This window comes from Bos taurus, chromosome 11, assembly GCF_002263795.3.
Source record: "Bos taurus isolate L1 Dominette 01449 registration number 42190680 breed Hereford chromosome 11, ARS-UCD2.0, whole genome shotgun sequence".
In the NCBI taxonomy this organism is placed as follows: Eukaryota; Metazoa; Chordata; class Mammalia; order Artiodactyla; family Bovidae; genus Bos; species Bos taurus.
The window spans coordinates 90,001,866-90,028,646 of record NC_037338.1 but is presented as its reverse complement, the minus strand read 5'-3'; the positions used below and the strand labels follow the sequence as shown (position 1 = coordinate 90,028,646).

Sequence of the window (26,781 nt, the reverse complement as noted above, 5' to 3'; positions counted from 1 at the left end):
GGACAAGAAAAGCTTTCCCAAGAGTCCCTGAGAGCAGCAGAGACTTTGCATCACTCTGAGAGGTGAGGAAACTTGCAGCTTTCTAGCCCACCTGGGAAGCTGGGCCCCTGGAAGAGAAACTGAGCGTAGCCTGCTTGGAAGGGACCCAGGACTCAGGGAAGGAGCTGCTAGATATATAGGGAGATGGGCTGAGCATGAAGGGTTACACCCTGGATCCCAACACCGTAAAACCCCCAGGGACCTGTGGGCCTCCAGGGAGAGACAATCAGAGCAATAGTTGACATTTAATTGCCTGCTTCTCTCCAGAAATAAGGAACTGAATTTAAGGCAATTTTAAAAATTAAAGAAATGTGAATGTTTTGGACTTTCAGAATGTGTGATTATGAACCCATGCAAACTCCACTGCCTGAAAAGGTTTAAACTTAAGCCACCGAATGAATCTTGATCTTCACTCAGTTTTGTAGCTAGAGAAGGAACTTCCTGATGGACTTCCATTTCTCCAGCCTCTGGACCATTTGCTGGGGCATTGATTCCCTGGCAACAACCTAGCACAAAACCTTGCCCTCAGTAGATAATCAACAAGGGGCTTCTTCAGAACGATGAGTCATGTTGCCTACAGGCACAAGCGCTTAGCAACAGTGGGTATTTTTAAAAATGAGCTTGACACAACAAACGTCTGGGTGAGACGGTTGACAGCCATGAGAGGAATGGACTGAAAATCAATCAGTGATGGGTGGATGTGACCTTGAGAGATGCAGGCAGCTCATTGGAGAGAACTAGGAAGGACACAGCTCAGGGCAGAGGACTCATCTACATTTACTGAGCACTTACTATGCCCAAGACCCTCTGGAAACTCAATAGAAAATTTACTTCATTTCTCATCTACAGACTCTTATGACCTAATAATCAGACAGTAAATATCCAAAACATGAAGTCTAACAGATGCCATGGAGACAAATGAACTATTTACACAACTCCAGACATCTGGAGATGGGGAGCAGTGATGGGTTAGGAAGACTTCATAGAGAAAAGTCTTGAGACATGAAATTCAGGGCATGGCCTGCTGCAAACTGTGTTATCAATGATGATGTCGTCTTTCCCCGTCGCCCCAACAACAAGCAGGTTAACAAAGACAAACAAACATGGGAATGACCTCACACACACAGTCACACACAGTCACATCACTGCTTAAGCACTTGCAAGAGACACAAAGGCTCAATGACACAACTGGATAAGAGGTTGGTTTTGTACATCAACCCTCTCCTTGCCAACCTCCCCCCTTCCCCCTCCCCCAGGCTTGATTCCCACGCCCCTGGTAATCTACAGAAGCATCTGCATCCGTGTGGACACATTCATCACTTCCCCGGATACTTGCTCTCATCCATCCATCCCTTCATTCATAAGCAGTATCGCACAGTGCTTTCCTGGCTCCACAACCCCTGTACAGAAGGGCCGAATATATTTTCTGTGAAGCTCAGGCCTTTATGCAGAACCATTTTCATCTTCTGGTGAGAGGCTGGGGTAACCAAGTGTCGTTAGAATTCTTCCCATTGTGCCTTCTTTCTTGAATGATGACATTTATACAAAGAATTTGACAGAGACATCAGAAGCGCTCATTCATATTTGGGAGGAATTCATATTTAAGAAGTTACCAGAATAACTTCTCAGTGTAGATGAGACAGATTTATTATTATTATTATTTTTAAAGATGTGTATGTAGTAGGGGAAGATAAATTATGCAGTGTCACGATAGCTAGTATTGTAGTTTGGGGGGAAATGAGACAAAATACAGCTAAGGATTATGAAATCCTTAAAATTTTCCAGTTATGTTGAGATTGCTCTTTGCTTATTTTCCTTATTTAATCCCTGACAAGATCTCTATGACCTCTATGACCATTAGTAGTTTTCAGATAAGAAAATCAAAACACAAAGAAGTTAACTAACTTGCTCAGTTAAGGTCACTGGACCCATTAGGTGATGGTACTAGACTGCAGAGTCAACACTGGAGGGTGTGGTGTTAAGGACGAAAGCGGTGAGGGTGGGTTTTCCCATACTTCGGGAGAAGAATCTATGTATTGAAGGGGGCATTCTTTCATACCCATCTTGTTCAGGTACGCATGCTGGAGACAGAATTAAATACCTGTGTAACTTCTAGTTATTAGGGGGAGTGGCAAGGAGAAATCTTACAGGAAAATTATACCTTCAAATACCTTTGGCTCTAACAAGCTCGAAACCGTAAGGCAGAGGAAGTCAACAGCCCAGAACTGGAACTCGGGAATCCACAGAGCCGAAGGACCAGACGAGCCTGGGGCTCCATCCGTCCAGCACGTCAGGTACGGGGAGGCAAAGACCTTTGGCGCGTTGATGAGATGCTAGCTTAGAAAGGCCCTCAGCCTTTAGGCACGGTCCCCACCGCCAGGGCATGGAGCCCGGGTTCCGGGAGCCCGGATCTGGTCCGAAGCGGCCCGGCCGGTTCTCTTTCTATCGCCGCGCTAAGACTGTTTTGGGTCCCCCATTCCTCTCCCAGCTTGCCGGTCTTTGTGCCCCCGAGCGTCGACATCAGGGCCCTCGTCTTCTGGCTGCCACCTAACCGAGGCCGCGGCGTTCCTCCGGGCAGCTTGGGGTCCGGGAGGTCCTGGCGGAGCCTGGGTCCCCGCGGGCCTCGCGCGGGCGGCAGGGGGCGCTGCGCGCCGGGCGGGGCGGGGGCCGAGCCCGTGCGCCCCGCGTCTTTGTGCCGCGCGGCGCCGCCGCCCAGTCTCCCCCCGCGGGCCGCGCGCCCCGGCTGGAGGGCGGGCGGGAATAAAGGGCGGCTCCGCGCGGGGCGGCGCGGACAGCCAGCCTCGGACCGCGGACCTCGGTGCTCGGAGCCCCGCCCGCGGCCGAGCAGGAGCGGCGGCCCCCACCCCTCGGGCCCCGGACGCGCGGGATCAGGTGGGTGACGCGCGGCCCCTTTGTGTCGGCCTCGCCGGGGCGGGCGCGCCCGAGGGCCCCGGGGGAGGTGGCCGTGCCGAGCGGATCCGGCGGCGGCGACGGCCAATCCATCCCCGCCAGGGGCGCCTTCCCGGCCCTGCCCTTGGGTGGCCCGGGTGCCGCCGCGTCCCGGAGCTCCGGCGGGTCCCCGGGGCGGCGGGGGCGGCCTATGGGGTCCGGCCGGGGCGATCCGGCGGGGCGCGGGCAGGAGGCGGGCAGGTCAGCCCGGCCGCGGTGGGCCGGCGCCGCGTCCTCCGGGGTGCACATCCCGGCTCCCGGGACCGCGGCCGCCCGCGTCCCTCCAAGCCGTCCCCTCCCCAGGGGCGCGCAGAAAGTTGTCTGCCGCCCCCCACCCCCCATCCTACCCTCCAGCAGGCTCCCCAGCTCCCCTGCACTGTCCTGGGCACCCAGCTCTGGGCCTCCTGCGAATCTGGACGATCAGGTCCCGAGGAGGAAGGGGTTACTCACTGCGCCCTCATCATCTCGTAGATGTCCAGCTCCAAAAGTTCTCTCTCCCTGCCCTCTTCCCAGCGAACAGGCACAATCATCATAAAAAGCCCAGTCAACAAATAGCCTGTGCTGGCCTCCTGCCAGGCCTTAAGGCTGGGTGAGGGAACCCAGGGGACTATCCCCAGGGGGTCCTGTCCTCCGTGAGGTGAGGGGGATCTGGTCTCCGAACTGGAAACAGACTCAATTCTTGCTTTGATGGTGGGAAGGAAGCCCTTTCCCAGGAGTGGGGCCTGGGGATCTGATAAGGACGCATTCCAGGCAATCTGGCCAGGGGCAGGGCAGATTAGCCCTGTGGATAAAGAAAGTGTGAGATCCAGAGAGCAAGGTGAGGACTGCCTGCCTGAGAACCCTGGGACTTCCCAGGAGGGAGAGGCCGGGGAAGGAGGGTCTGGACTGCTGGTGAAGACGAATTGAGTCAGAGCTTGGAGGTGGGACAGGTTCTGGGTGGCCAGAGGGAACTGGCCAGAGGAGGAAGGGAGAAGGGACACAGGTGTGTACCTTGACCTTACCCTCGGACGTGCAGCCCGTGTGCTCCTTGGATGTGGTCCCTTTGGGATGGTGCCGAGAGCAGGTTCTCAGGAGAGGGAACTGAGATCCCCTTTTCCTAGTCTTCTAAGGGTTTCTAGTGCCTTTTCAAATCTTACTTTTATTATTTTCTAGAGAGTGCAAAGGAATTATGACTAGTGTGGTCAGATAGGGGTAGATGGTGAAATGTTGAATTCCAGGCCAACCTATGGCCTTGATCCTGTGGCAGTGGGAGCCATAGATGGTTCTGGATGGTTCAGAGAGTGGGCTGGACCCCCACTGAGAGTGGGGAAGGTGGCTGTGAGGGGTGGTCTGTTGTGGAAGGTGTGGCTTGTAGTCCCCCTGGTACTTCTCATCAAAGGTCAGGCAGGGCTTGAGAACCTCAGGAAAAAGCAAGATGCAAACAACCTGATTTTAATGGGAGGGGAGTTTTCCAGATCCAGCACCATTGGAGTTCGGAAGTTTGTGTAAAACGAAGCTCTGGTTCAAATGTCAGGATCCTTGGAAGGGAAACAGGTGAACCAGTCAGATGCTGGGGGTAGAGCTGTGGCCAGTGGGTGATGGTGTGGGCTCCCAGGGGCCTGAAAGATGTGGGTGTTGAGACCTGCACGAGCACTTTCAAACTCCTGTGCTTTATAAGCTTGTCTAGCGCCCTGGTTTTAATCAAGTGTGCTCATCGCACCCAGATCCTTGCCCAAGTACAGGGCTTGGCCTGTGGACTCCATGTGGTTTGGGACTCGGAAGGGACCTCCCACACTTCAGTGGACGCTGCTGGCATTCAGCGGGATGAACGTGCCATTCGGCCAGACGCCGGGAGCCACGTCGCCTGTGTTTTCCACTGTGGTTCATGGTTTGGCCCCACTGCCTTCTTTTGTGCAAATTTCACCTCCCTCTTAGGAGCCTCTCTCTTTCTGGTGTGGAAACAGGGAAAGTCTGTCCACACAGAGAGTGAGCATCACAGGTCACTGGTCATCACAAATCCCCAGCCCAGCCGCCCATTGTGACTGAGGACACTGTGGACTGGAGGGGGAGGTCAGGGGCGTGGCCACAAAGAGAGCCGTGGCCAGCTTGGGCCCAGCACCAGCCCTCCTGATGGTCTGCTGTTCTTTCTCTGGCTCCATGCTTAAACTGGAGGATGGAGACGTGTCTGCTGCCCTTGGGGTCTGCTGGTCTGGAGCCACTCCAGGTGATTCTTCCAGGGGATCTGGTCAAGCGAGGACCTGCCCTGGGTCCCTGGGGTGTGGACAGTCAGGGGCAGCCAGGAGGCTGTGAGTAGAATGGAATACTTCAACGGAAGATGGACCCTGTCGACACTCACTTGGACCTTTGAGGTCCAAGGATTGAGTTGAAGGTTCTTTTCTTTGAGATGAAAAGTCATCCGAGGTCATCATTTCTGGAAGCAGTCTCCTCTCTCCTTTGTTTCTGCATCACTGACACTCATGGACACCTTTTCTTAATTAGATGAAGAAATTAAATGGAAGCAACTGTTCATATACCTGCTGGGGAGTTCGGCTGAAGGACAGAGCCTGTACAACTTTCGAACCCAGCTCTGTGACCTTGAGCAAGTGTCTTAACTACCTCGTGTGGCCCCAGTTGACCCCCACTGTGGAACTAAGATGTTGGTCTAAATGATCGTCCAGATCTGGATATAAGAATGTGCTGCTTTAAAGGTCTCTTCCAGGAGCATCAGTCTTTACAATGCAACCATCTTTAAGAAATTTTGCAAGATAAAAAATTATATATATGTAAATATTTATATATATGTATCAGTTTCAGACAAATGGTTTTCTTCAGAGATGATAAGTTGAGAGATGGGGCTTTGAAGAGGGTCATTCCTTGATGATGAGAGTCTGTATCTTCTTTCTTTCCTGGAGTTTAAAGCCTGGATCTGATGGTGTTTCCTGATTAGCCTGTAGGTACAGAGAGAGCAGGACTTTCTCTAAGGAGCAAACTGATGAGCTGGATAGAGTGTTACGAGAAAAATAAGTTCCTGGCTGGCGTGATGAACTGTGCCAACTAGGTGATATGCAGTCTCTTGGGGTCTAACTTTGGAAAACCAGGAAGCAGTGGATGTTCATTTAGCCTTTCCATCACCAGGTGCTGATGGGAAGTGCTCTGAGTGCTGTGGACCCAATTTTCAGGTGGTCCCTAGAAAGGACAGGCATCACTATCTTACCCGATCTACAGGGGAGGGGAGAGGCTTAAGGAGCCCTTATGGAGTCCAAGGCCAGGCACTTGGTACATGCTAAAGCCAGCGTGGAACTCAGAGCCCCTTGGAAAAAGGGTATATTCCCTGTCCTTGAGGAGGCTACGATCTGGGCGTTGGGAAGCAGCCAGTCACAGATTGTTCTGGCTCTGGGGTCGGTACGCACAGTGCAGGGGGGCATGGTGAGGAGTTTGCCCGCTGGAGCTGGTGAGGCAGGCTGGGTCTTGAAGACGAGTCCCTGTTGGCAGGCAGATGAGGTCAGGGTCACAGGCTGGGCCCAAGAGCAGCAAGAAGCTGCCTGGGGGTGCAGGGAACTTCGGGCTGGTGTAGTGGGGCTGTGCTGGATTTGTCCTGCTGGGGGGTGACCCTGTCTCTGAATCCTGTTCAAAGCAAGACCCCCCAGCTGCAGCAGCATTGCTGTCACTTCTGGAACCTTCTGGATGGTCCCATCAGCAAGAGTTCTTTGGTTTTAGTGCCTCTGTCCTTTTTTGTCTCTCTCCCACCCCCCACCCCCCACTCTGCCAGTTTGCTTGTAGAGGAGAGGGTGTCCCGGGAAGATGAGAGGAAGCCCAGCTGCAGCCCAGGGTCTGCTTGCTCTGTCTGCAAGGTCACCTGAGCGAGGCTGCCGTGATTCCCCAGAGGGTGGCAGCCCGACCTGGTGGGCAAGCACCGAGCTGGAAGTGCAGCCTCTGAAGGATGCCAGTGCAGCTGGGGTCATGCCTGTTCCTGCCAGCTCTGCTCTGCAGGCCAGGACACGGCAGACCTGCTGGGGCAGAGGATTCCAAACCAAAATACTGACTCTATCTCTCAGGCTAGGTTATCGGTTAAACAGGGCTTCACGTCTGTCCTTGGAACGCCTCCCCCACAGTGGTTGACCTGGGACATATTTTAATTTCCAGAGGGTCAGTTTTCAAGCAGTCCTTTGAAACGGGGCATGTTTGATGTTGGGGTACCAGCGTCTAAAGGTGATCTGGAGGGAGGTGGGACTGTGCCAGCTGCACCCAAGGAGCAGCAAAGACTGCCTCTCAGATTCCCACTGACCTGCTAGCCTCACAGGCAGGCAGGGAGCCGTTCCGTGATGCTCTGTCTCTTGCATCTGGGAAGTGGTTCCCGGACCGTGGCAGGTGATATGTGTGTCCTGCTACCCACCCTCCATGCTTGGCTCCTCTGCAGTTGCTCCGTCATTCCAGAGTAGCCCTGCCAGCCAGCCCCTGCGTCCCCCCTCCCTGGTGAGGCTTGTCCATGGAGGGGTAGCCTTCAGGACAGAGAGGCTCTTTGCTCCCCTAGCTCGTGGGTGGAAAGTGTGCAGACCTTTGTGTTAGGGGCCTCTTCCACCTGAAGGTAAATCATCTCTTCATTGGGTGTCCCAAAGCCAGAATTATTCAGGCGTGTGTCACATCCTGGGACAATCTTTGTTCCTTCTCTGTGGTGTCTCTCCTCCACTCCCTGCCCCCCTCTAGGCTCACCACTGACCCAGAAAGTTGACAACTTTCTGGCTGAGACACCGCTGCTCATGAAGTCACAGCTGTGCCTCTGGAGTGAGGCTCTGTAAGTTTCTCCTGGGTTCCAGCCCGTCTTTCCATGCTGATCTCTTCGCAGCCTCCACACTTAGACCCTGAAACATTCTCCCTCCGCCTCCAGGTGTCAAATTCCTAATGATCCTTCCAGGCTCCGCAGGCATATTGCCTTTTTCTTAAAGCTGTGGAATCACCGATGTGGGGGCCGTGGAGGCTGACTCCTCCAGCAGTGGCGTCTTACAGAGGAGGAAATGCAGGCGTGGAGCAGAGAGGGAAGAACGCAGGCCCGGGAGCCCCGTCAGGCCCCTTCCCTTTCCAGCCCGAGCATCTGTCTTCCTCCTGCCATGAGCCGGGAGCCTCTTCTCTACCAGGTGTTTCTATGGCGACTTTTTTTCAGAACCTGCAATTGCACTTAAGCTCTCTAATCTAATTTTTCTGTAACTTTATCCTTCCTTTACTAAATTGCAAGCCCTACAAATGTAGGGACCTATTCATTTTAACATTCCCTCAGTGCCCGTCATGGTGTCTCTAAATGCATTTTTGCTCCATGATTGAATCCATGGGAAAGAAACCGGGTCCAGAAGGGAACGTGGGGTAGGTTATTGACGAGGAGATGGGATCCCGGCTCGTGTTCTGGTCTCCAGCAGGATCTGAACAAATAGAGACGTGCTCTGTCTTTGGGGAGGTCCAGCCACAGAGCGGGACACCGCAGGACTGTGTGGGGCCGAAGTGGGTGGGGTGTTGGCTTGTGGTGCAGGGATGCACCACAAGACCCAGCCCACGGGTGGGCCTTCTGGGATGTCGGGGGGCGGGCTGGACAGTCCCAAGCCACCTGGACATGGGGGCAGGCACCCCAGTTCCAGAGTTAGGTGGCAAGCCTTGCATGGACCAGTTGGAGGGGGCCAGGGGGCCTGAGCTCCGTAGCGCAGGGAGGTCGAGACAGGGAAGGGGTTGTGCAGGGCCCAGCCAGGGAGACTTGATGGGGGGACAGTGACCCCACTAGGGCCCACCCAGGTGGGTGTTATGGGAACTCCAGTGAGGAAATGACTGCTGGGAAGTGGGGTGAAGGTGGGTAGACCTTGAAGAGGGGTCACTGGAGAAGGGGGCGCCCTGTGCTGGTGTGGGAGGGGGCAAAGAGGATGTGTTCATGAGGATATCGGGGAGCCTGGGCTGGGGGTGAGTTTCCATTGGCGTCATGAGTCTGAATCTTTCTAACGAGAGGGAGAGGTGCTCTAGGTAAAGAGGTGGTTAGATTTTCTGGAAAGAGTGTTTTGCAGAGAACGTGGTGGGGACCCTCGCTTCACATGGATGTGCAGAGTGGTCAGAGGGTTGGTGCAGCCAGGGTGTGTGATATGACCCGTGGCAGTGATCCTGTTCTCTGTCCCCAGGGAGTCTGTTTCTTGGGTGTCTTCCCCTCTCCTTTTGTGCACGGGGCCAGTTTGCATCCAGAAGCTGGTGGTAGGCTGTGTATTCCAGGAACAGCTTTGCTCTGGCAAGTTTTGAAAGTCTGCAGAGACCCTGGGCAGGGGGGCGGGGGGCAGCTGTTTGTTATGCCATTGAGAACAGAAAGAAACAAACAGTCCCATAAATTAATTTTCCCTGACACCCTGATTGCCACACAGTGCTTCTTGGTACCACACGCCCTGCTCAGAACAGTCCTAGGAAATGGAACAAAAGAGCTCCCTGCAGACTTTCAGAGCTGGGCGCCTTGGGATAATTTAAATTTGTTGGCGGGAACTGTGTATTTCTTCCTAATCGCTTGGCAGGGTGAGGCGGTCCCAGGGCTCCTGCGGACCAGACAGAGCTGGCTGTCCCTGCTGGGAGCTCAGTCTCTTCTTTCTTCTTTATGTCTCCACTGAGCCTTAGCTGGGGGCCTTGAGAACTGAGATGGGCTGGTTGTGGGAGGCAGATATGGGTGGGCCAGATGTATTAGAAGGAAGAAAAATAGGATCTTTATTACGTCAGCTCCTGGGACCCTAAGAAATTACCTCCGTTTCCAAGTTTATTTTCCGTCTAACACTCTCAGTCTCACTCACTGCTTCCTTCCTAACTTCTCTCTTGTCTCCAGGCAGGGAGTGATGCTATAGACCCAGGGTTTGTGTGCCCCCAAATTCGTGTGTTGAAACGTAATCCTCAGTGGGATGTTGCTAGGAGGTGGGGACTTTGGGAGGTGATGAGGGCGGGGACTTCACGAATAGGGTTGTTGTTCAGTCACAAAGTCATGTCTGACTCTTTGCGACCCCATGAACTGCAGCACACCAGGCTCCTCTGCCCTCCGCTATCTCCTGGAGTTTGCTCAAACTCATGTCCATCGAGTCGGTGATGCTGTTTAACCATCTCATCCTCTGCTACTCCATTGTCCTTTTTGCCCTCAATCTTTCCCAGCATCAGAATCTTTTCCAATGGGTCGGCTCTTCCTATCAGATGGCACAGGACTGGAACTTATTAGCACCCATCACTTCGTAGTAAATAGAAGGGAGAAAACTAGAAGCAAGAAGCAGTGACAGATTTTATTTTCTTGGTCTCCAAAATCACTGTGGACAGTGACTGCAGCCACGAAATTAAAAGACGCTTGCTCCTTGGAAGGAAAGCTATGATCAACCTAGACAGCATATTAAAAAGCAGAGACATCGCTTTGCTGACAAGGGTGGGTATAGTCAAAGCTGTGGGTTTTCCAGTAGTCACGAACAGGGTTAGTGGCCTTATAAAATAGACCCCAGGGAGCTCTCTAGCCCCTTCTCCGTGGGAGGACACGGCGACAGAACAACTGTCTTGGGCGGGAAAGTGGCTGTCACCGGACATTGAATCCACTGGCATCTTGATCTTGGATTCCCAGGCTCCTGATCTGTGAGAGGTGGGTGTCTGTGTTTACAAGCTGCTCCATCTGTGGGATTTTTTATTAGGGAAGTCCGGATGGACTAAGATAGGCAAAAGTGTTTCATCACCAGTCACATTGGGGGTGAGACCCCCCACTGCTGATCATCCTCTGAGACCCAGGTAAGGTCACATTCCCAGATGCCAGGGCCTCAGAGTTCAGCATGTATTTTGGAGACACAGTTCAGCCCATAGCACGCATCTCCCAGTACCACGGAGTACATGTGCGTATGTCCTTGTACGTTACTGTGTGTTTGGCCAGCAACGGAATACTCCTTGTGTTTGGTGACACGCCCCAGAAGGGGCCAGTTGCTGGCCTTGGGTCAGCTGCCCCGAGGACTGGGGTCTTTTTGAGGCAGCCCCGTTCTGTGCCAGGCCCTGGGGCAGTCGCTGGAGAGGGGCAGTTGGTGTCGGATCCATTTGTCTGCTTTTTAATCATGGAAGCCACTTTTTCTGAAAGTGCGTGGCTGTCTGTGTTCCTGTCTCATTGCTCTGGGCTGGGTGGCTCCTGGTGGGAGTGAGAGAAGACAAGGAAGCGAGAGATGGCAGGAGCAGGGAGGGTGGGACAGGACAGGACTGAGCTCCTGGCATTCCGCGTGGCTGGACTGCCATCTAATAATCGTCTTTGCTGCTCTTACCTGATCTTCTTTGAAAGACAGAAATCCAAACAGGGTGACATCCAGGCTATTGTGCACGGGGCTTAAATGTTCTTGGTATCTCTCCAGTGTGGTGCCAGCACACCCGAACCTCTGTGGGTATTTGTGGTTTTGGGTGCTGTGAGGGCCAGATGGCATCACTGACTCGATGGACATGAATTTAAGCAAGCTCTGGAAAGCTGGTGATGGACAGAGAAGCCTGGCGTGCTGCAGCCCATGGGGTCGTAAAGAGTCGGACACAACTGAGTGAACTGAACTGAACTGAACTGAGGGCCAGAAAAGCAAAGCCCTGTCCTGTTCTTTTCTGATTCCCTCTAACACCTGGCACGTGGTGCCTGCTACACAGTAGGTGCTCAGTGAATGTTTGTTGAACTTAGTAGGCATCTGTTCCCTTTAGAGACATTCAGGTCCAGAAACAATCTCATCCATTCATTCATTCTTTGGGGGTTCAAAGGCAGATTAAGGAGTAGACTGAAGGTGAGGGCATGGGGAGCGGGCAGGTAGGGGGCTGATGAGGCTTTCCTAGAACGTGAGAAATGGAATATTTCTTGCCTTATCAGTAAACAAGGATGCCACGGTCATCAGCGATTACAGCCCTCCCGTGTGAGCTGGTGAGCCCTAAGGGTACTCAGGAAGGAGAAGAATACGTACAATCTAACAGCCGTCGGATCGCAGCCACTCCACACGGGGAGCTCCCCCAGGGAACCAGAATGTGAAAACACAGGATACTGGCCCCAGTAGCTGAGATGCAAATGAAAGGAATGATTGCGGTAAGCCCAGACTCTTGCATCTTCCCAGACGTGCACGAGCGCCCTGTATGCCTTCGTGCTCAGTCGTGTCCGACTGTTTGTGACCCCATGAACTGCAGGCTACCAGGCGTCTCTGTCCATGGGATTTCTCAGGTAAGAATACTGGAGTGGGTTGCCATTTCTTCCTTCAGGGCATCTTCCCAAACCAGGGATTGAACCTGTGTGTCCCGCATTAGAAAAACACTAAAACCCTTAACTTGGGATGTGTGGTTTTCTTTAATGAACAATAATCTTTTGATGTTTGGACTACCTGCCCTTTGTCGCAAAATTTCTGTGTAACCTGGCCCCTCCCCTTGCCTCCTCATAGCAGTTCTCTCAGGGTCACGTGAGATGCTGTCTCTCTGGCTTAAAGTCCTAATAATTCCCACTGAATAAAACATGACTCTCAACTCTTAGGTTGTGAGAGCTTCCCTGGTGGCTCAGATGATAAAGAATCTACCTGTAATGCAGGAGATCCAGGTTCGATCCCTGGGTTGGGAAGATCTGTTGGAGAAGGGAATGGCTACCCACTCCAGTATTCTTGCCTGGAGAATGCCATGAACAGAGGACTCTGGTGGGCTACAGTCTGTGGGGTCACAAAGAGTCAGACACGACTGAGCAACTAACACTTAAGTTGACAAGCAAGATCAGTGATCAGCAAGACAGGTATCAATCTCTTACACTTTTGCAGTTTTGTAAATTTCAGTAACTTATATGTAGACTACATCATGTGAAGTAACAGGTTGGATGACCTCAGAGGCTGGGATCAAGATTGCTAGAAGAAATAGCAACAACCTCAGATAGGCAGATGATACTACTTTAATGGCAGAAAGTGAAGAGGAACTAAAGAGCTTCTTGAAGAGGGTAAAAAAGAGTGAAAAAGCTGGTTTTAAACTGAACATTCAAAAAACTAAGGTCATGGTATCTGGTTCTATCACTTCATGGCAAATAAATGGGGGAAAGGTGAAAACAGTGACAGATTTTTATCTTCTTGGGCTCCAAAATCACTGTGGACAGAGACTGCAGCCATGAAATTAGAATATGCTTGTTGCTTGGAAGAAAAGCTATGAGAAACCTAGACAGTGTATTAAAAAGCAGAGACATCACTTTACCGACAAAGGTTCATATAGTCAAAGTTATGGTTTTTCCAGTAGTCATGTACAGATGTGAAAGCTGGACCATAAAGATGGCTGAGTGCTAAAGAATTGATGCTTTTGAACTGTGGTGTTGGAGAACAGCAAGGGGATCCAACCAGTCCATCCTAAAGGAAATCAGTCCTGAATATTCACTGGAAGGACTAATGTTAAAGCTGAAGCTCCAATACTTTGGCCACTTGATGCCAAGAGCCAACTCATTGGAAAAGACCCTGATTGAGGGCAGGAGAAGAAGGGGGTGACAAAGGTTGGATGGTTGGATGGCATCTCTGACTCAATGGACATGAATTTGAACAAACTCCAGGAGATGGTGAAGGACAGGGAAGCCTGGCGTGCTGCAGTCCGTGGGGTCTCAAAGAGTGGGACACGACTTAGTGACTGAACAATAACAAGAAGTGTCAGTTTCATTCTAGTGAAAACAACTAGTTGGGATAGCTAGGAATTTCCATCCAGCGACATTGCTCACTCTCCATTTCTCCTCTCTGTGAAATAACTCCAGCTTAAAGGGCATGCTTTTTAATATGCTCAGTAAATATTTATCCAGCCCCCTTCCTTTGCTGGGTCCTGTGCTATGGAATGTGCAAGCGGGAGTCTTTGTCCTGAAATGAATGTGTCCTTCCTTCAGCAGAGTGGCTGGGAACGGTCTTATCTGTTAATACTTTAATCGCTCCTAGGATTCCTTTCCTTGGGCCTGCAGCCATGCTTCCTTGCTGGTGACCTTGTTTTCTTCCCCTCTCCAGCCACGTGCAGCTGGCCCAGACTTTCTCCAGGAGGACCTTGCCCACTGCAGAGTGCTGGTGGGAGGCCGTGGGCTGTGTCCCGGGGCCTTGCAGATAAGCCTTCTTCCTGGGGGGGCAGGCTCTCTTGCTGGTGCAGTAGGAGCAAACCAAAGGGGCTGGGGGTAGAGGGGAGAGTGGGCAGAGGGCGGGGCTCTCCAGCCCTTGCACTGCAGCCAGTCCCATGTGAACTGTGCCCCGAGTGTGTAAAGTGTCTGGTTTCCAAAATCTAGTGTGAAAAACAGAATGCAGATTATCTCAATAATAACGTTGAAGTTGATCACACGTTGAAATGATTTTAGTTTGGCTACAGTGAGTTAAATACTAAAATGAATTTCCTTTGCTTCCTTTTCCTTTTTTTTTTTTTAATGTGGCTCAGGGGTTAAAGTGTCTGCCTGCAATGCGGGAGACCCAGGTTCGATCCCTGGATCGGGAAGATCCCCTGGAGAAGGAAATGGCAACCCACTCCAGTATTCTTGCCTGGAGAATCCCATGGACGGAGAAGCCTGGTAGGCTACAATCCACGGGGTCGCAAAGAGTCGGACACGACTGAGTGACTTCACTTCATTCACTTCACTTCACCAGGACATTTAAAATTACAGATGCGGCTCTCAAGTTTCCTAGACTGACGATCTGAAGAAGGGACTTGGGGAGGTGCTTTTCTTTCGTGGTTCACAGACCCTGCGGCCAGTCCTGCCTGTTCTTGAGGCTGGCTGCATGGGGACTTGATGCAGCCAGCCCTGGTGGGCCAGCCAGGAGCGGGTCCAGGCCTGACTTGTGCAGAGTTCGTTGTCACCGGGACTGTTCTCTCTTGGGTTTAGTCCCAGATGCTTGACATTCCTGCTCAGCGGGGCCCATCCTCTTCTCAGCAGCCTGTGTTACTCAGATTCAACCATTCTGCTGGCTCCATTCAGTCCCAACACAGATGCAAGAGTCTGTAGATTTTTATGTCTAATGTGTAAAATGAGGGGCATGCTTTAGAGGAACTTAACATTTTTCTTTACCAAACTCTTTAGTCCTTGAAATCTGCCTGGACCCTGACCTTTTTTTGGTCCAGTCTCTAGGTCATGTCCTACTCTTTGTGACCCCATGGACTGCAGCACGCCAGGCTTCCCTGTCCTTCACTGTCTCCCAGAGTTTGCTCAAACTCATGTCCATTGATTTTGACCTTTGGCCTCAGGTTAATTGTCACGAGCCCTCCTGATTTTCCCATCCAAGTCCCACGTGTCTCACAGCATCCACACTGCTGGCCTTTGAACCTCAGCTCCGGCCGCCCGCTGTCCAGGGTCCAGTCCAGCCGCACCCACCCCTGAATGCCCAATGGAGGCTGATTGAGAGAATCCTCTCCCACACCCGTGCCATCGTGGTGAATCCTGCTACCTGCTCCCGGCCCAGGGCCACACATCTTGCCCAGGGATGCAGGAGGGTGTTGCCTGCAGCTGATCAACTGCCCACCCAGGTGTCCGGCTCCAGCTGACCTCTTAAAGCTGCTGCCCTCATTCCTGGCCGTGGTGCCAGCCCTGTTTGCATCCTGGCTTCAGAGCCACCTGCTCTTTGCTCCTGCATCTTTGAGATGTGTCTTTTCGCCCACCTGTCCCTTCTCCGGCCTGCTGTCCTTGGCTGGCTGCCGTCGCTGGACAGCAGTGGTGGTCCAGGGCACTGCAGGGTCCTCCGCCCCCGAATCACCTGCTTTCCTCTGCATCCCAGGCTCGTCTCAGCTCCCCCGATTTGGCACTGTGCCTGCTCCTGAGATCCTCCTGGCTCATCCCCCTGCTCCTCTTCCTGCCTGTTCCTGGGAGCACTGCGTGGCTCCCTCAGACCCCATCACATTCCTGATCTGCCCTGGCATTCATGGTAACGTGGAGTTGAGTCAGCTTGTACTCCTAGGGACAGCAGGCACAGTGCCTAGGGCCCGTGAGCTTTGCAATATTGAATATTTTAAAAATCCTGGAAATAAGCATTAGCTCCAAAGTATTAAAAAAAAAAAAAAAGACAAAAACCAAAAGCCTTCGCCAAAGAGAATTGATGGTAGCACCTGTGTTGTGTTATGTTGACGAGATATAACCATGGTTTAGTCAACTGAAAGTTAAGACACAGTTATGTAGAAAATCGTGTTTACCCTGAAATAAGCGTGCTTTTTAGTGTTTGGCTTGATTCGCTGAGGCCTCTGGGAACGAAACCTCCCCAAGTTAAGCACTACCCTCCACACTTCTTGCTTTCCCACCTCTGCCTGGCACCAGAAATGAGACGCAGACTTCCACATTTATTTGTCGCTCTCTTGGCTTAGTGACCCTGGCCTGTCACTCCATTTTGAATTCCCAGCCCAGGGCCTGGTACATTCTGCTTCACTATACTGAACTTTTAACTCATCTCAGTACATTAAATGGAGAAGGCAATGGCACCCCACTCCAGTACTCTTGCCTGGAAAATCCCATGGATGGAGGAGCCTGGTAGGCTGCAGTCCATGGGGTCACTAGGAGTTGGACACGACTGGGCGACTTCACTTTCACTTTTCACTTTCATGCATTGGAGAAGGAAATGGCAACCCACTCCAGTGTTCTTGCCTGGAGAATCCCAGGGACGGGGGAGCCTGGCGGGCTGCCGTCTCTGGGGTCGCGGGCTGCCGTCTCTGGGGTCACACAGAGTAGGACGGGACTGAAGCGACTTAGCAGCAGCAGCAGCAGCAGCAGTACATTAAAAACATAAATAAGTACAGGACATTAAGATCCTGCTTGAAGATTTACATTTTGTTATTCTCTGAAACACTGCCCATATGGTAGTTTTTAAAACCACTGACATTTATAAACTGACTCCACATGACAAAAACCCTTAGATGAGCTGCTAATAAAAATAATCATTCAGAAGCTGAAAATGCAGTTTGTATGATTTTAGCTTAAATTGTATGTGGAGTTTTCCTTCCGTGGACCCTATGTGCTTAATCTGCACCACGCTGCTTGCTTAGACATTGATCTTGTTATTGTTTAGCTGCTAAATCGTGTCCACCTCTTTTGTGATCATATGGACTGTAGCCTGCCAGGATCCTCTGTCCATGGCATTTTCCAGGCAAGAATACTGGAGTGGGTTGCCATTTCCTTCTCCAGCGGTCCTTCCCCACTCAGGGATCGAACCGGCATCTCTTATGTCTCCTGCATTTGCAGGCAGAGTCTTTGCCACTGAGCCACCGGGGAAGTCTAGACAATGTAACTACCATTTTGTTGTTGTTTGGTCACTAAGTCGTGCCCGACTCTTTGCAACCCCATAGACTATAACACACTAGACTCCTCTGTCCTCCAGTATCTCCTGGAGTTTGCTCAAGTTCATGTCCTTGAGTCAGTGGTGCTATCTAACCCTCTCATCCTCTGTTGTCCACTTCTCCTTTTGCCTTCAATCTTTCCCAGCATCAGGCTCTTTTTCAATGAGTCAGTTCTTTTCATCAGGTGGCCAAAGTACCAGAGCTTCAGCTTCAGCATCAGTCCTTCCAGTGAATGAATATTCAGGGTTGATTTCCTTTAGGATTGACATGTTTGATCTCCTTGCAGTCCAAGGGTCTCTCAAGAGTCTTCTCTAGCACCTAAGATTATATGATAGCAAATATATATCTTGCTGGTTAAGATAAAGGATATTTCTGGGTTAAAAATTTTTTAAATTGAAAAACAATTCAAAGATAAACTAGCTACAGGGAACGTTTGCTAATACGATGAAGTGGGCTCTTCTGCAGAGCAGGAACCTTTGAAATATAAATTGTGTTGCCTCAGCAGAGGAAAGGAATTTCTAGGTCTAGGCTGGGGGAAGGGGTGACTGAAGGATAAAGGCATGACTTTTGTTTGCAGCTGCATAATTACTTCAAACAGTCGTACTTTGGAGAATTTTGCTTGGGAAAACGATACTGAATGTGGAGAAAAAGAAATGCTTTAGGCCCAAAGGCTCTTCATTTGTTTGTTCATTTTAAATAATAGCCCCAAATGGAGAACATCTAAATTTGGACAAGCAAATATCCTGCTCTAATTTCATAAGATTTTTGGAGATGGTGGGCATAGGAAAATGTTTGTAATATATCACTAAGTGAAAACAGTTATGAGACTGAATTGTATGTACACCATGTGTACAGATATGGAAAATATACTGAAGACGGGAGTCCAGGCTCCTCCTATGGACTTTTTCATTTTCCTACTTTTGATTTTTAAAATTGTGGTTCTAATTTAATTTTATAGTGAAATTATTTCAGTTTAAAAGTGGTCTTACTTGTAAATTCTGCCCAATTTACAATGTGCAGACTCTTGCGACGCCATGGACTGTAGCCTGCCAGGCTCCTCTGTCCATGGAATTCACCAGGCCAGAATACTGGAGTGGGTAGCCGTTGCCTTCTCCAGAGGATCTTCCCAACCTAGAAATCGAATCGGGGTCTCCTGCATTGCAGGTGGATTCTTTACCAGCTGAGCTACCAGGGAAGCCTTAAATTCTGCACACCCTCCCCCAGCAGTTTATTGTTTCATACACAGCAAATATATTTCAGCAAATAACCTTGTATGTCAAGTGGATATTTTGCTGCCGGGGCTTAAAGAGAAGTGAGGGCGAATTAGTAAACACCTGTCCAGTCAGTTAAAGAGATAAAGCAATGTGAACACTGACATTTTCCCTGAAAGGGGACTCTTTGAGGCTTGCTTTTAGCTCACGTGCTTGCATCTGAGCAGTGGCGGTCAAAGTCAGGACCGTGACACTGGCCTCATGAAGTCCAGGCATCTGTGGCTGTTGTCACTGCTGAGCAGAGCAGAGCAGTACCACAAGGACAGTGGCTTGGAATCCTTCTCCAGACTTCACGTCCCATTGGAAACTTCTGGAAAGACCCTTAGCCTCTCTGTAAATGGTCCCAGTTTGTTCACGAAAACTGAGGCTAGTACTAGGGCTGCTTCTTTTACAGGCTCCTCTGAGGACTGCATACATTGCCAGTGAGAAGCTCTGAAGGAGAACATTCAACATCCATCAGAAGGCAGATGCACAAATAACCCTTCCGAGTTTCGAGAGCAAGGAGGCAGTCAGATGTAAGATGTGAGGCAGTGGTGAGGCATCTGGGAACTCGGACAGACACTGCCTAATGCACTTGTATCCCATTTTGAAAGCTCCTCCTGGTTGAATAAAATATTGCCATTCTGGTCCACAAAAATGGAAAGTATTAGACCCATTAAGCCTGTTATTTTCTCTAGCTTTTCAGCTCTTTCTGTTTAGCACAGCCTAAATGAAATAGTGCCATATTTCTTCCTTTACAAAAGTTTTCTCTTTTGATTGTTGTTTTGCTTTAATTTTTTGGTGAAAATGCCCCAAGGTACTGCATTGCTGATAGATATGGTAGAGACTATAGCTATGGACTGAGGTTAGTCATTCATGCATTTTTATGTCCAGAGTTCACAACCCTTGTGTTTTATGTATCCATCTTAACCAATACAATTTTAGCTTAACTAAATATTTATCAATTTCATTGATCTTTCAGAGAATCAGCTCTTGATTCTGTTGCTTTTCTGTTTATGATTTCATTGATTTTTGCTCTAGTTTTTACAGTGTCTTCCTCTGCTTGTTTTAGGCCTAAAAAAGCAAGTTTTGGTTATTAATTTCAGATCTTTCTTCTTTTGGAATGTATGCATTTGATGCTATGAATTTCCCTATAAGCAGTGTATTTGCTCCAGTCTGCTCATCTTGATAAGTTATGGTTTTATTTTCATTCAGTTCAAAATACTTTTAAATTTCTCTTGAGACTTCTTTGACCAGCGTGTTATTTAGAAGTGTGCTGCTTCATCTCCAGATCGTTGGGAATTTTCCAGCTACTGTCCTGTTACTGACTCCCAGTTTCATTCCATCCTGATGTAAAGCATACTTGGTATGATTTCTGCTGCTTTTGTTAATTTGATAAAATGTTTTATAGTCTTGAATGTTCCATATGAACCTCAAGAATGTGTATTCTGCTGCTGTTGAATGGACAGTTCTGTGTGTCAAATAGATCAAGTTGATTGTTTAGTCCTGTTCAGGTCAGCCATGTACTTAACTGTATTTCTTCTTGTTGAATCTTGTCCATTGCTGCTGCTGCTGCTAAGTCGCTTCAGTCGTGTCCAACTCTGTGCGACCCCATGGACTGCAGCCTACCAGGCTCCTCCGTCCATGGGATTTTCCATGGCAAGAGTATTGGAGTGGGGTGCCATTGCCTTCTCCGTGTCCATTACTGAAAGGAGTGGAAATTCTCTAACTATAATAGTGCTTGTGTACTTAGTCACTCAGTCCAGTCCCATTCTTTGCAACCCCCGTGGACTGTAGCCCACCAGACTCTTCTGTCCATGGAATTCTCCAGGCAAGAATACTAGAGTGGTTGCCATGCCGTCCTGCAGGGAATCTTTCCAAACCAGGATGGAACCTAGGTCTCCCATATTGCAGGCAGATTCTTTACCATCTCAGCCACCGTTTCTCCTTGCAGGTCTGTTAATTTTTGCTTCCATATGTTGACACTATGCTGCTCATGCATATATATTTAGTACTTTCATGTCTTCTTGGAGAACTGACTCCTGTATCTTACACAGTGTCCCTTACCCTTGATGGTTTTCCTTGGTCTGAAGTCGGCTTTGTTTGAAATTAACATAGTTGCTCCAGCTTTCTTTTCTTTAGCATTGACATACGGGTCTTTCTCCATTCCTTTATATTTAACCTGAGTCTTTTTATTTAAAATTGGTTTCTTTAAACAACATATCATTGAATCTTACTTTTTTTATCCACCCTGGAAATCTCTGACTTTTAACTGGTGCAGTTAGACTTTTCACATTTAAAGTGACTACTGATATAGTTGGATTAGTATCCACCATATTTGAAATTGTTTTCTATTCATGACATCTGTTCTTTGATTTTTTTTTTCTCCTCTATTTTTCTGACTTCTCTGGTTTTGAGTATTTTGTATCATTCTATTTTATCTCCTCTATTAGCATATCAGTTAAACTTCTTTTTAATATCTTTCTGTGGTTGCCATAGAGTTTGTGCTATATATATATATATATATATTTTTTAATACTAAACTAACTCCACTTTCAGATAACACTGTTCCACTTGATGCGTACATAGTAAAGATTCTTAGCCGAATTTTTCTTAGCCGAAAAATTTCGGATTATTCTCTACCTGCCTTTATGATTTTATTGACATTTTTTTCATTTATCCATATTCTGATGTTGCTATTTCTGCTTTAAATAATTTCTTTTAGATCAATTAAGAAAGGGAAAATGGATATTTTCATTCATTCCTTCTCTAACTTTTCCTGTGTTTATGTTGATCTGAGTTTCTGACGTATCATCTTCTTTCTCTCTGAAGAACTTTACACTTTTTGTGAGGCAGGACACCTGGTGATAGATTCCTTCAATTTTCGCTTCTCTAAAGAAACATTGGGTTGGCCAAAAGGTTCGTTCAGGAAGCTGAACGAACCTTTTGGCCAACCCAATATTTATTTTTCTTTCACTTTTGAGGGATATTTTTCTTGGAAGTAGAATTTTAGTGTGGTGATGTTTTTCTTTCAACATTTTAAATATTTCACTCCACTTTTTACGTGTGGAGAGACTTCTCTTTTTCTGAAGAGAAGTCAGATCTAATTTCTTATTCCTGCTCTTCTACAGGTAGAGTGTTTTTTTCTCCTTCATTTCTGCTTTCTTTCATGATTTTAATTCAGTCTTTGATTTCTGCAATTGAATATGACGTGCTAAGAAGCGCCTATTTTGGTATTTATCCTGTTTGATGTTCTTTAAGCTTACTGAACCTGTGGTTTGGTGTCTGTAATTGATTATGGAAAATTCTCAGCCATTCTTGCTTCAAATATTTTCCTCCTCTGTTTTCTCTTTTTTCTTTTTCTGACATTCTAATTATGCATATGCCATACTTTTTGAAATTTTCCTACCATTCTTGGATGTTCTTGTTTTTTTTTTTTTTAATTATTATTATTTTTTTTTTCTGTTTGCATTTTAGTTTGGCAACTTTCAATTGACCTCTCTTCAAACTTACTGACTTTTGTCTTGGCTGTACTTACTCTGTTGATGAGCCTGACTTAGACATTTTTCATTCTTTAAAATGTTTTTGTTTTCTAGCATTTCCTTTGATTCTTAAAAAAAAAAAATCCATCTTTCTGCTTATATAACTGTGGATGGAAAATATCGCCTGCCAGTAAATGAAGGATGTTATGGACATCAAGCCAGCATCTACAGAAGCTGACCCCAACTGCACACCATGAGGGTATTCAGGATGGAGAAAGTAGGACCCTGGCCCCAGGTAGCCGAAGTGCTCATCAAAAGAGTGATTTCAATTAGCCCAGGCTCTTGCATTTCATCTTCCCATACATAGAAAAGTGCTAAATTCATTAACATGAGATATTGTTTGTTTGTTTTAATTAACTGTAATCTGGCTTAAAGCTCAACATTCAGAAAACTAAGATCATGGCATCCGGTCCCATCACTTCATGGCAAATAGATGGGGAAACAGTGGCTGACTTTATTTTTTGGGGCTCCAAAAATCACTGCAGATGGTGATCGAAGCCATGAAATTAAAAGACACTTACTCCTTGGAAGGAAAGTTATGACCAACCTAGATAGCATATTCAAAAGCAGAGACATTACTTTGCCAACAAAGGTCCGTCTGGTCAAGGCTCTGGTTTTTCCAGTAGTCATGTATGGATGTGAGAGTTGGACTGTGAAGAAAGCTGAGCACTGAAGAATTGATGCTCTTGAACCGTGGTGTCGGAGAAGACTCTTGAGAGTCCCTTGGACTGCAAGGAGATCCAACCAGTCCATCTTAAAGGAAATCAGCCCTGAATATTCATTGGAAGGACTGATGTTGAAGCCGAAGCTCCAATACTTTGGCCACCTGATGCGAAGAGCTGACTCAATTGAAAAGACCCTGATGTGGGAAAGATTGAAGGCAGGAGGAAAAGGGGATGACAGAGGATGAGATGGTTAGATGGCATCACCGACTCAATGGACATGAGTTTGGGTGAACTCCGGGAGTTGGTGATGGACAGGGAGGCCTGGCGTGCTGTGGTTCATGGCGTCGCAGAGTCGGACTTGACTAAACGACTGAACTGAACTGAATCTGTTACTGAACTGAACTGACCTGTTTTTTGGTTTTTTTTGCTAAACTTCTATATATCCTGGCTCCTCCCTTACCTCTTCGGAGCAGTCCCTCACAGCTATCTGAAAAACTGTCTTCTGGGCTTAAGTCCTCAGAAAATCTGCCAAATCAAATGTAATTCTCAACTTCTGGGTCGTGCATTTTTGTCACTTGACATATCCCATTGGCTCTTATATTTTGTCTGCGTTCCCACAAAGAGCCCTTAATGTATTAACCACAGCTATTTTAATCCCCTGTGTGATAATTCCAGTATCTATGTCATGTCTGAGTTTGGGCTTGCTCTGTCTCTTCAGATTGTAATTTCTCTTGCCAGCGGTATGCTTTGGGGGTTTTTTGTTGATAGCGGAGAATGATGTGTTTGTTAGTAGGAACTGAGGTAAAAGGCCTGTAGGGTGAGGTTTTGTGTTAATGTCATAGGAGCTGAACTGTGTTTAATGTGTGTGGTAGCTGTAGGTGCTAGAGGCCTCAGAGTCCTCTCGTGACCTTTTTTGTCTTCCCTGATGCCTTTGGGGTTTCCTGAGAACTCTTCGTTAGAGAGTGTCTGTTTCTCGCAGCTCTCTGAGCTGTGATTCACTGTCATCAAACACACACACACACGGGCGCCTTATTAGCGGGGCTGTTAGCTGAGGGGCAGGGGAACATTGTGCGTGCTGAACATTAAACCTCAGTCTTTTAAAAAACGGTTCTCTTATTTATTTGTCTGCATCAGGACTTAGTTGAGGCCTGCAGGATCTTCGCTGGTCACTGCCCTGTGGGGTGCAGACTCTAGTTGTAATGTGAGCCCGATAGTTGAGGTGGGCGGGCTTAGCCGGGTTTCCCAGGTGGCTCGGTGGTAAAGAATCTACCTGCCAGCGCAGGAGACACAGGAGACGTGGGTTTGATCCCTGGGTCAGGAGGATCCCCTGGAGGAGGAAATGGCAACCCACTCCAGTGTTCTTGCCTGGAAAATTCCATGGACAGTGGAGCCTGGGGGGACATGCCTGAGCGCACACACACTGTTCGCACTAGGTGGGCTTAGTTGGTCCCTAGCATGTGGGATTTTAGTTCCCCACACAGGGTTTGAACCTGTGTCTCTTGCATTGCAAGGTGGATTCTTAACTAGCCCACTAGAGAGCACCAGGTAAAGTTCCATACCTGACTTCGAAGGCAGGGTACCTGGGCTGAGTTCTTCACAAGAGTCCCTTGGGTATCCTGCTCCTCCTTGGGTGAGCAGGACTGGAGTGGGATCATTACGGCTCCTCAGGTTCACTGAGGCCTGAAGACTGGGCCTTTGTTATGTAGACAGTCCTGGGCCTATCTCAGTTGGTTTTTCTTCCCCTCTCCTAGCCAGAGCCAGGAATGAATTTTCTTGACTCCTCGCTGTGACAACCTGGTGGACTTCCTGGAGGTCAGACCCACCAAAGTGTGGGGCCCCCTAAGATGGTGGCCCCAGGGAGTTTCCTTTCTCACTCAGGCTAGCACATCCTCAATCCAGCAGTTCATGAAAATGAACACGTGCGTGATCCCATCTGTCCTGACCCTGGCGGAGTCTCCTTCCCGTGAGCAGATCTTGGCTCTGACTTGCTGACCTCTCCAGATTTCAGACGGGTCCTTTGCCCTGTACTCTCAGTTTTCTGATGAGTCAACAAAATAGCAGATTGTGGGTTTGTTCAGGCCTTTATGCAAGAATGGGAGTCACAGCTCGTTCTGTGTCAGCGCTGAGACCTCAGATCTCCACGCTCACAGTTTTCTGCCCACGTGTGCTGTTCTGCCTCACTCTCGTTCATTCAATAACAGACCTCCTGAGAGTGTCGGCCATGGTAGTGTAGAGGACACCAGTGGAGACCAAGGCACTCAGAACTGTGGCATGAGCCTGGGGAATTTTGTAGGTCCAGGCCTTGACTTTCTAACCTGTGTGCTTAGTCACTCAGTCGTGTCTGACTCTTTGGGACCCCCTGGACTGTAGCCTGCCAGGCTCCTCTGTCCTGGGAATTCTCCAGGCAAAAATACTGGAGTGGGTTGCCATGCCTGCCTCCAGGGACAGGGATCGAACCCAGGTTTCCCAAATTGCACGCAGATTCTTTACTGTCTGAGCCAGCAGGGAAGCCCATAAGTAAAGGAAATTTCTGTTCTCTTCCAGCTATAAATCTAACCATCTCTTTCTTCTAAATTACTCATGGTATTTTGCAGGATATTTTGCATAGGGTGGGTGTTCAAACTTTCCTTCATTAGCCTCATAACTTTTTGCCCTTTGAAGCAGGATATAATTATCTGGATAATCTTTTCTTGTCTAATTTCATCATTCTGTCATTTATGGGACATGCTATCATGGATTTACAGACATGAGGCATTTATATATTTTTGAAAAATATAATGAATGACTTCAATAGAATTTTTCCAGGAAATATTTTATTTAAATTTTGCCTTTTAAATTGAAGTGCACAAGAACCCAGACACAAGAGGTCACATATTGTATATTCCATTTGTCTAAAGTGTCTGGAATAGTAGAACCGTAGGGACAGCTAATTTCTGGTTACCAGGGACCGGGTGGAATGAGAGTGGAGATTAACTGCTTTAATAGGTTCTGTTTTGGGGTGATGAGGATGTCTTGCAACCTGACTGAGGTTCTGCTTGTGCAGCATTGCGTGCGTGCATGTTTAGTCCTGTCTGACTCTTTGCGACCTCATGGACTGTAGCCCAAGCTCCTCTGTCCGTGGAATTCTCCAGGGCAGAATACTGGAGTGGGTAGCCATGCCCTCCTCCAGGGGATCTTCCTGACCCAGGGACTGAACCCAAGTTTCCTGCATTGCAGGCAGATTCTTTACCATCTGAGCCACCCCACTGTGATGCATGGAACACACTGAATTGTTAACTTTAAAATGGTTGAATTTATGTTATGTGAATTTCACCTCAGTAAGAGTTACATATAGTACATTAGCCATTCAACAGTGCAAAACCTTTTATCATGCAAAGCGATTCTTCCTTCTGCCCCAGGCCCTTAGTCTTCTGAGCCAGAGGCATCTGCTGTCGGTGCTTACTGGCACTTTGACACCAGCCCCCGACCTCCCTTTTTGCATGGCAGATGCTGCATGCAGCTTTTCTTCTACTTAATTGGAGCTTTTCCCTATCAGCATGTGAAAAATCTACCTTTCTCTTTTTCAGAGCTACATAGTCAAAGGAATTATTTTCTAAGTTCTTAAAAGGTACACGTTTCATGTCACCATTCTAAATAAACTGTTCTTTCCTGTTGTAATGCCTCTACTATAACAAGCCGCTTAATTTGTGCCTAATTCGGTATCCAGTTGGGGAAAGCAATCTGTTCTTTGTGAGCAGGTTTAAGCCTAAGGATTAGCTTCATTTTTATGAGTCATTTCTTAGAATCAGGAAGGATGATGGTATCAGCCCAGTGCCTTTTATCACAACAAGAGAATTGAAAAGAAAACTCATTTAATTAATTGATAGTTAATGAGCCCATGAATCTGTTCCATAGCTATAATTTGACAAATATCTCCATTGCTGAAGAATGAGTTATATTTTCCCGAGAAGATCGATGTGAAGTAACAAGTAAGTGCAGGACAGCTCTAGAGGGCTGACTGTGGGGCCCTCTGTCTCTCCATGTGCAAGACTATTAGTATACGATGTCCGGAGACAGAGCTCGCTTTATAGACGCAGGACAAGACCTCTATTCATA

General features: G+C 48.4%; 1 protein-coding gene across 12 annotated transcripts in view; it reads left to right on the top strand.

Annotated features, from left to right (window-relative positions):
* Nucleotides 1-1,959: 1,959 nt before the first annotated feature.
* Nucleotides 1,960-26,781, top strand: part of RNF144A (ring finger protein 144A) — a 129,091-nt gene continuing 104,269 nt past the window's right edge. For 2 of the 12 annotated variants that reach the window (XM_059891841.1, XM_059891834.1), the window contains exons 1-2: nucleotides 2,829-8,099; nucleotides 11,819-12,028. The gene's annotated coding sequence lies outside the window, so the exon portion shown is untranslated. Of the gene's footprint in view, nucleotides 2,334-2,764; nucleotides 8,100-11,818; nucleotides 12,029-18,894; nucleotides 20,434-26,781 lie in introns of those variants that run through there. The other 10 variants (XM_015473575.3, XM_005213107.5, XM_059891838.1 and 7 more) reach the window with 9 other exon arrangements.